The sequence below is a fragment of the Taudactylus pleione genome, unplaced genomic scaffold (genome assembly GCF_031769625.1).
Source record: "Taudactylus pleione unplaced genomic scaffold, aTauple2 ptg000026l, whole genome shotgun sequence".
Lineage (NCBI taxonomy): Eukaryota > Metazoa > Chordata > Amphibia > Anura > Myobatrachidae > Taudactylus > Taudactylus pleione.
This window is the reverse complement of record NW_028284428.1, coordinates 25329762-25340866: the sequence shown is the minus strand read 5'-3', so window position 1 is coordinate 25340866 and position 11105 is coordinate 25329762.

Genomic DNA, 11105 nt, shown 5'->3' with positions numbered 1-11105 from the left:
AAATACATTCCTACAAAAAAACGCTAATTGATTGTGTAATCCTGAAATTAGCAGCCGAGATTTTCAGCTGCGTACGGTTTTGTGCTATTACAAAGTGAGAAAAAAAAAAAAACAAGCTGGTTTTCAATCCAAAGTTGATTGTTTATCTGACAAGCCGTGATAAATCGATGAAACATCGAGGTGGCCCGGGCCAAAGGACAAGGCCATCGCCATTGTGGTCGAGTAATCCAGACCCTAAGCTGTGCGAGCAGTTTGAACGGAAAGAGGATCAGCCTTTGACGTATGAGTTGGTACGAACACATTGGACGTTCGCATGAGCTAATTTATGTACGCCCCAAAAACGCCTCGCCACGCCTGCGTTTTTCCATCTCTACCCCCATCAAAGCCCAAAAACGGCCTGTTCTGTCAATCACATTTGACATGTCACTTCCTGTTCGCAATTTGCCGAACGAGTGAAAAAAAACTTGCAATCTGCTGTACGCACATGCGCAGTGTTACACCGACGCACGCACGGTTTCTCAACATCGGAACGCAACGAGCGTACTGCTGTTAACGAGCGGCTCTGAATGAGGGCCCTTGTTTGAAATTTCTGTTGCAAATCCTTAATGCAGTGAAATTGTGACAGTTGCCTATGGGTTAACAGTCAGATAAGTGTAAAAATTTACATTCAAACTACAGTATATGCGACTTAACTTGGTTATAATAAAATTGCATTAGACCCTCCTTTTTGTGTCTGTCATTGTGTCTGTTAAAAAGGGAAACACATTGCTTGCCCCTCTGATATTCGAATCTGGTCCCTAGTAAACATGGAGACATTACACAAAGCATTCAGGATATTGGTCCCCGCAAATTCCGCCATAAACTATGGGCTACACATCGCAAAACTAGCCGGGAGAGGTTCCATGAGAACCCTCCTCGGTAATGGCCGCCACACATGTGTGGTCAGTTGACAGCGCATGCGCAGGATCCCCAGCACAGGAGTGAAAAGATTACTGGCACGTCCAATTCACTCCCAGTACATTGCATGGGCTTTTTCATACATCCCGGTGCTATGATTGCAACCTGCAATGTGATCATGGGCACTATTATTGCTCCCAGATCTCAAATGCAATTATTAATAAATGGGCCCCTAAATGTTTAATGTATATTTGGGAAATGCTTTGAATAATATGAATTGCAAGTTATTTTTCTCCTTTAAATATGATTCAATTATTAGGACTTTTAAAGATTATTTCAAATAAAACCAGGTTATAGAATATAAATAAACCTCTGGCTGGTTTTTGCGTTGCAGGAGATTTGTTGAATTAGTATTGTAATTACTGTATGTTGTAATTAACAGAGTTATGCAATCATATCAAGCAAAATAAGTTTATTTATTTGCCCTAACAAGATTTTGTTGTATTCTTTTATAGTTATATGTACTAGGATTAGTTAGTTACACATTGTTGCTACAATATTACAGACAAGCTGAGTTTGTGGGTGGTGATACAGTATGTTACCAGTCATTGAAAGCTTTGCACATATTAGCTAAACTAAATGGAACTAAATAGCTATTAATCATTTATATGATAAGTCTATGGTCAATATACTTTTTTCAATATTACAATGTAACCCATTCCCACCTGTCATCACTACTATACATCCACAATGAATGGACCTTGTGCTAAATGGCATTATATGAACATGCACTCAGAGTTGCAAGCCCCAATACCTAGATGTCAATTATTGTATCAGGTTATAATGAAACAGCCAGGTATTCTTAATTACAGTTCCTAGTCACCCAAATGCTGTATATAATGTTCAGCATTAGCTCTATTTGCAGTTCATTCTGGAAGACACTGGCCTTCTCCATTAATATTATGTACATTATAGGATTTGTGTGGCAAAATCCAGTGTGCTTGCTACACTTCAGGAGATGCTGGTAATGTACTGTATCTAACATTCTTTAGAGTACTAAGATTATTATTATTATTATTATTATTATTATTGATAGGTGTAGTAGTAGTAGCTGCAGTAGTAATACTAGTAGTAGCAAACTTGTCAAGTTGGCAGGGGCAGCCAGGTGAGCGCAGAAGGGGCATTGTGGTGTCATAGGTGGGTGGTGCGAGGAATGGCATTGTGATTGCATCATCGCAGTCCCGCCCCCCGCTACACTATACCAAGATTACTGGCATTGCAAAGCAGGGGGCGGGGCTACCATGATCTGATTCAGCACAAATCGAGTCATCGGCCACTTTGGGATGGTAAGCAGGAGAGGAGGTCTGCAGGGAAGCAGAGGGAGGCAGCCAGACCGGGAGACTTACCCTCTCCTGCGGGGGGCCAGGAGTGCCACCAGAATTTCGGGACACCGCGGTAGAGTTGGCAAGTGTGAGTAGTAGTAACATTAATTTATATAGTTCAAGCACATTACATTGCATTTTTTCTTTGTGCCAACAAACAAAAGCTAAATCCATGCTTTGGAATCCTGAGCTTGTCCCTCAGTACATAGGCCCATGTCTGTTAGTAAAATTAAGTCACTTCTCACTTTAAAAAAGTCTATTAAAGTTAGGAAAAAAATAGTAAAACCGTTTAATAAGAGGTAAACACTGCAATGCTGCCTTACAGATGCTTCTGATTGTACAACTAAAACAAACATCTAAACAGTAATTTAAAGCTGACATCCTTAAGAATGGACTGTAGATCAGTTGTGCAATCTTATTCCTCTGCTGAGAGCACTCATGGATGTTAGGCTTAAGGCGCGCTGAAATGTTGTTTGTTCAAGTACTGAATAAAGAAAACATGTTTGTCTTATTTATGTGGATAATGATAGATTATTAAATCTCTTTTATCTACATGTTTCTATTTTGTTTTCTCCTTGTTTGACATTGGTATAGAGAGAAGTAAATGTTAGAGCACCTGCAGCAAATATTATCATTATAAAAGAACAATTCAATCTTCTTAAATATTTTGTATCTGTTGGGTAAAAAGAAAAAAATCTTGTTTTTTCTCACTGTTGTTTCAGTAGAAAAATTAATATTCAGTTAGCTTAGTACTTTACAAATTTAATTTTCTTTCACTTGCAAAACACACAACTCAAAAAGTAGGAAACAAACAAATAACTAGAATAATAATGTCTTCCGAAAAGGAATATTATTTATTTAATGGTTGGCAGCAATAAATGGATGAGTGAAATCACTGCTGCTTTGCATTTATATAATTGGATATTGCAAATTAAAGTTGTGTTACTCCTGTAGGGGTGATTGTGCGCTAGGCCTGCGCCTAGAGGTGGCTCAGTGTGATAGGAAACGCATTTCCTGCTTGGCACATTTGTCAATTTAAAATTTTATAGAGCAGCAAAACAATGATCTGAATGAATAAGAATAATCTAATGCATGCACAGATAAGAATACGTGTATTAACCCATATGCACAGTTGTACACATCTTGAGGCGTGCTCTTCCCCTATCTGTACACTTGATTTGTTATTTGTGGTGCTCAACAGCATGCTCTTGCACCAGCCCATACTAAGAGCAAAAGATACAGTCAGGTCCATAAATATTGGGACATTGACAGAATTTTCAGATTTTGGCCTCTATTCACCACCACAATGGTTTTGAAATGAAACAAACAAGATGTGCTTTAACTGCAGACTTTCAGATTTAATTTGAGGGTAATTACATCCAAATTGGGTGAACGGTTTGATTCCAAATGCAAATGTCACACCTAGAATCAACTCCAGACCTTTTACCTGCTTAATTGATAATGAAATAATGAGAGAATAGCCCACACATGTCCATGAAATAGCTTTTGAGTTGATAGTCCCACTACTTTTGGCCCCTTAAAAAGTGGGAGGCACATATAGAAACCGTTGTAATTCCTACACCGTTCACCTGATTTGGATGTAATTACCCTCAAATTAAATCTGAAAGTCTGCAGTTAAAGCACATCTTGTTTGTTTCATTTCAAAGCCATTGTGGTGGTGAATAGAGGACAAAATATGAAAATTCTGTCAATGTCCCAATATTTATGGACCTGACTGTATGTCTGAAAACAGGTGCATTTACACTTCCTTCCAGCTCTGCATAGCCTGCAGATGACTTGACACACTATTTCTGACCCTTGCCTGTGTTATAGGTAACACCTGGCTACAGCCCAGGTATGTCTCTTCAGTCATAAGTAGAGAGGCACTTGAAATGTGTCTATTGCTGGCCATGCACAGGATGATTGATTACACAATTTGGGCAGTTTCTATAGGTTGGACAGACCAATCATTTGAAAATAGTTATATTTTGAGTCTTCTGCGACCCCGATGTGCGTCCCCGCCGTCTAGTTGGATCGCAGATCAGATGGTTTTGCAGAGAGATCTCAACTGATCGTGTAGGAATTGACACACATTATGTGATGTGATTGATCAAATCGTATGGTCTTATGTGAAATCATTGCATTTTACATTCCAATCGTCCTGTATCTGAAGGGAAGAATTTTCAAGGGAAATCGTACAACTGATCTGACCAACTTTTGAATCTCACCGTGTATGGCCACCTTAACTCTTCAATATATTGCTCATACTTGCATATAGTCGATTTCAAAGCCAGGTCCTATGCGTCTGAAGGCTTCAGTTATAAGTCAAGCTCTGACTCCTGCTAATAATTCACAACAAACAAAAATCTATAGGACTCTTGATCCAATTTGCCCTGGTTTGATTTTACTAGTCTGGGGAAGCAGAGCAGGGCCAGAATAAGGTTTGTAGGAGCCCCAGGGCAATTAACTTGTTGGGGCTATACCAATAAAATTGTCAATATTATATGCTAGCAATGTTTTAAAAAATTATAATATGTAAATACTTCCAGAACCATAAATGTATAAACACACTGTAGTGCCCCCAGTTCACGTCATGCCACATAAAAAATCCAGTTCACATATTCCACAGTGCCCACATGTTTGTGATGTAACATGTGTGGGGGTCACATATGTGTGGGGACCTCTGGGTGACCACACAAGCTGCCCTATTGTTAATCCAGCACTAGTGCAGATTCTAATGACCAATCTAGTGTTCACCAAGAATTGCTGTAAGGCTGGATGGACTATTGCAGCAGAGAGTGAGCAGAACAATGCCCACTAAACTAGCACAAGGAGATACTGGAGAGGGATCAGAAGTTCTAGTAAAAGAGATTGATACAACTCCTGAACCAGTATTAAAGATACACTGCAGGAGTAGTGTAGGCTCTTGTACTGGAATGCAGAGCACTGCAAGGGCAGTGTGGAGATGCACCTGCACTGGGATGCTAAACACTACAGGGGCAGCGTGGAGGTGCTCCTGCACTGGGAACACTGAGCCCTAAAGGGCAGTGTGTTGCTGCACTGACACATGATGCTGAACACTGCTGGGCAGTATGGCAATGTACTTGCAGGGAAATGCTGAGAACTGCAGGACCAGTGTGGAGGTGCACTAGCACATGATGCTGAACACTGCTGGGCAGTATTGCAATGTACTTGCAGGGAAATGCTGAGAACTGCAGGACCAGTGTGGAGGTGCACTGGCACATGATGCTGAACACTGCTGGGCAGTATGGCAATGTACTTGCAGGGAAATGCTGAGAACTGCAGGACCAGTGTGGAGGTGCACTGGCACATGAGGCTGGTCCAACAGATGGAAACAGGCACCAGTAGACCAAGGTAATGATCCGCCAGAGGATTACAGAAGGGACAACTGGAACTCAGGAAACTTACAAGGAACCAGGTCGATGGTGGGCCAGTGTGCATGCGCACGACAGAGCAGGCTCCGTCGTGCGCATGCACGAGACCCGGATATCGACGGGCAATCCGTCGCTCTGGGTCTCGTACCAAAGGGGGCGTGCTGTCGATGTTGAGTGACAGCACGCCCCCTTTGATGGGCGGGCCGGGGGAGTGGCTGTCCAAATGGAGGCGTTCCCATGTGAACGCCTCCATTTGGGGGCGGCCCCACTGACATCACGAGTGATGTCAGTGGGAGAGATTTCGGCTCTGTTACAGCCAAAATCTCTCTGGGGCTTGCGGCAATGAGACCCAACCACAAGGGTCTCGTCGCAAGCCCGATGGTCGCGATGGTCTTGACCATCGTGACCATCTTCCTGGCCATTCGCTATAGCTGTGGGTGGTCAGAGCGTCCAGCTCTGAATCAGGACCAGGGTTCCAAACCGGATCAGACCCGTAATTGAGCCAGCTCCGACCCAGGATATTCCCCAGTCGGCGCCATTCACACCGGTGCCGGGTCTGCAGTGACCTGGCTCTTCCGGTGTGGAAGTGGACGCTTGTAGATGACATCATGCTCCAGGTCATCGTGACCCGGATTGCGCCATTTACACTGCAGGGTTTCACGACTCATTCCCGTATTAAACCCTGCAAGTTACCTGGGTTGGATTACTGGGTCACTGGACCCGGGAATCCAACCCTGTCCTATTTTACACCAAGGAGCTACCCGGGTTAACCCTGCAATACCCAGGGTTTTAGCTCTGATGTAAAAGGGGTATTAGAGACACTTTAAAAAAAACATCCAAATATGCCTCTAATGCCCACCTGCAATCTTAAAAACACCTGTCCCACTCATATAGCACCCCCATATACCTGCCCCCCATCAAGTAACGCATTTTCCTGTACTTTGCTCTTTTTCACCCCAAAAATGGCAAAATGGTTAAATTAAGATAATTATTTTTGCCTAATTAGTCATTAAGGAGGGTGTCCTTGTGGTTCTGAAGCAAGTCCCAACATTTTCACCTTTTAATAGGGATTTTCCCCAACTTTTCACCTGTTTAGAAGGTGGTGAAAACTTTTCATGACTTTATGCTATGGAGAATTTGCCCCTCCATAGTATTGCGTGTAATGTATAAATTCTCATGATAAGCCATTTTTCGTGAAAAAGTAGCTTATCACAGCAATTGAATTATTCCCTTAGAAAACTTGTGGGAAACTAGTAATTTAAATGAACTAATGCTGGACTGGAATCAGTATGTAATGCCGGCAGTCGGGATGCCTACTGTCAAAATATCGACAGCTGCATCCCAATGGTTGGTATCCCAGACTGGTCGGGTAAGTATACTTACCCTCCCCCTTGTCCCCCTAATCCTACCTTCTTGTAGCCTACCCTCCCCTCTTCGTGCCTAAACCTAACCCTAACCCCCCTTAAGGGTGCCTATCCCTAACCTCCCCCCGCCCAAAACTTAACGCTAACCCCGCTATGCTACCTAAACCTAACCCTCCCCCCCCCCCCGCAGCTAACAACTAAGATGCCACAGACTTACCTGGATCAGGCTTGCTTCTGTCTGTGTTCCGGTGTTGGTATTAAGATAAGTGTTGGTATTTCAACGCCTATCGAAAGTCCAATGTCGGACTTTCAGTGTTGGGATTCACACCAGCAGCTTGCCATCCACGGTCTGATAACTACATCCCGCTGGACTAACTATTCCTTTACTATGTGCACATTTCAATGGGTTGTACCAAGGTAAATTAAGTAATTTCCTTTCCTTCTGTTATGGAAGTGTCTGTAAACCTGTTTGCATATGAAAAAATAAACTTATACTGTATATATAGTTATAGAGCATATAGTGCATATAGAAGTTATACCAATTATTTTCTCGTAGGATTCAATATTAAAGTTATAGGGAGGGTTAGGCACTAGGCAGGGAGGGTTAGGTACTAGAGGGTAGTTTAGGTTCAGGGTGTGGGGAGGGAGGGGTAGGGGAAGAGTTAGGATACCTACCGACAGATGTCGGTATCCTAACCCTGCCGGGATGCTGGCGTCGTGATTTTGACTGCCGGGATCTCGAGCGCCGGCATCCTGTACCGAAACCAGAATGAGTTGTCCCCGGTTTTGGGCAGCCTGCCACATTGTCACTTGTATTTATATGTAGTGCACTTATTTGTGCTCATTAGATATATCTTGAGTGGATAGTATTGTAATAAAAAACTTTACATTTACATATTATATATAGAACCAGAAGTTAAATTGTAATTTTAGTAAAAATTAATCTGATAATAAATACCAATAGCACTTAGAGAAGGTGTTTCACATACACAATGTGGACATGGGTAGAGCATTAAAAAGAGCATAGGGTCTGATTCACTACCAATTGCAATTGCGATTGCAATAGCGATTACGCAGGCAGTTCAACTGCGATAGTATGCTAATTCATTGCGATCGATATGCCATCGCAGCACTACATAAGGATGTCCACTTTACCTTACACACATCCGTACGGTTTAGCAAGACTGCTAAAACATTGGTACAATCAAGTACCATCGCAGCCTCTCACACAATTGCACAAGGTCTGACCTTACTCAGAAATTGCTAACTTCAGCGCACGCTATGAGGCCTCAGGCTGCATATGGCTTCGCAGTGGTTAATTTATGCACGCCGCTGCAGCTGCGTTCAAACGCACTGGCACGCCTGCATTTCCCCGACGATCCCCTCATCACCACCCACCATTGGCACTTTCTGTCAGTCACTCTCCGATGGGTCTGCGTAGTCACTATAGTAGCCGGTTCGCACATGCACATCGCGACGCATGCGCAGTATGCAACAATTGGCCGATTGCGTGCATATTAGCAACTGTGATCCCAGCTGAATCAGGCCCATAATTCCATCTCACACATCAAAAAGTTAGCTTATGTCATCAGCAGAGCCGTAACTAGACTTTTTGGTGCCCTGTGCCAGAAAGAGCATTTGCGCCCCCCTCATTTTTAAAAGGGACATAATGCACCCAAAAAAGGGGAATGGCCTCATGAGGAAGTGCCAGGGAAGAGATAGGGGAGGCCAAGAGATGCTGGGGATGAAATAAGAGGAAGCTACAAGGCAGAATGATAATAAACAAAAATTTGACAGCCCCAAACAGCACCCCCTGACCTGTGGTGCCCTGTGTGATGGCACCGGCCCCACTACCCTAGCTACAGCCCTGGTCATCAGTATGATAGGTCCTCTTTTTATTTTTTCTGTCCTATCAGATAATGTTTCCTCATTTGCATTTTTTTAACTTGTTCTGTTCTTTTTTCACAGTCTTATATTGTCTTCTTAATGAAAAATATTACCAACCATTATTTCCACTTGTAGATTGCATTGTCTAAACAAGAACTGGCTCACAGGCTTTTGTCCTCATTAACCATAGTATGATTTATGTATCATATTCTGATTATCTGCAGGTCACAGATACCATAAACTAGAAACCCCTTCTTTAGTGATGTTTTTCTATAGTTTTGACATTTTTAGGTAATTTACCAGGAGTGTTTAAATAAAACACTTCCATTTAATTTATCTGGGGTCCTACTTATCAAGCTGTGGGGGCCATTATGATTTCCGATGGCAGCCCTGGGTGATAACAGGCATAGTAGTCTTATGACTTTATTGTGAATCTACATTGAGTTAAAGCAGTGCAAATAGCTTCCTGGTGTACATTTCTTAGTTTAGTTATCCCTCCAAAAAATAGAAGTTCTACATTACTGAGAATGTGATCAAAGAGGATGGAATGCATGGAAAGACAAATTACATACTAGATATTATTTCTTCTGAATCCCTGGTCCATCCAGCTAGTGATCGGTGATCATGATGTATTCACATGCCGAAATCAGCAGTGGATGTGGTTTTGCAGGAAACTCTGTACCTGCAAGCCATGCCCCTCATTTTCATCATGCTGAGCATAGGCAAACGCAGGGGGGGATACCGTCTGCCTGGAAACCCCCTCCCCAGCCCACACCATGACCACAATAGAAATAGTAATATAATAGATTGTTACTAGTGCTGCATGTTCTTCTCAGTATCACAAATGAAATAATTAGTACCACTTGTGGATCTTTTAACATGTATCAGCCAGTAATAAATAACCTGTGCACCAACTAGAAGATCTGGAAAACATGCCCTGTTAGAGATGCACTGCTATAGAGCCCAATATGTACATATATGTCCAGGGCAGTGCTAGGTTCTTCTACTGCTCCTCCAGGCTCTCGGACTTGCTCCAATTGTCTGGAATGGTGCTCACATCTAAAATAAATACATTCAGCTCAGGCAAGATGGCCCTACTGACACATCTAATGGCTTACTGTGATCACTGATCCTGTATATGCTGGAATTATTACACACAATACACTTTGTATGATGCTTATTAAAGCTGGTTAAGTACTAATTCTGCCCCTTCATTGACAGGCCACACTTGCTCTAAAATTAAGCATTTGGAAACCCCCCTCTGGAAATCCTGCATTTGCCACTGCTGAGGGTAAGTCCAGTTCTCCAGGAGCTGGACATGCCCCTAGTCCTTCTCTCCTGTGAATAGACGTCATGTGCATGCATCTATTCACCTCTTGCTCTGCTAATCAAAGCAGAGGGTAAGAGGGGGCCTTAAAACCTTTCCCCACACCACGGGACACTGCAGCCTGTTGGTGGGACATTCAGAATGTGCCCGAATAGCGGTACTGTCCAATATAATTTGAGATGGTTGGGAGGTATGAGGTGAATGGTGATTGGATAAGGAAAGAGGATAGTGTTTGGAGTAGTAATTGGATTTGAGAAAAGGATTGTTGTAAGTTATCTGGTCTTTTACTCTGTTGTCTTGTCTATTTTAAAAGCGTGTTCTATTTTTTGACACTTGTCTATTTATTATTTCTGTCTTGCCAGTGGGTGTGTTTATGGAGATTGTATTGTTACTGTAGTTTTTATTCTTATGTGCTTGTTTTACCTGTGTTATTTGTTTAGTGTTAAGCAGGCCACACATCAAACCAACTTTCCTCCAACCATCCAACTGACCAACAGTCCCACACGTCTGTCCAACTAAAACACTGCCCCACACACCTAACCAACCTTTCATCCAACCAGCCAACTTTTTCAACAGACCAGCCAACTTCTCTCCAACTTGTGTTGTCACAGAAGTAAGCGGACAGGTTCTGCCTACTCTTGCATGTTTTGAATATATATATATATCATATACACAGTCAGGTCCATAAATATTGGGACATTGACAGAATTTTCATATTTTGTCCTCTATTCACCACCACAATGGTTTTGAAATGAAAGAAACAAGATGTGCTTTAACTGCAGACTTTCAGTTTTAATTTGAGGGTAATTACATCCAAATCGGGTGAACGGTGTAGGAATTACAACGGTTTCAA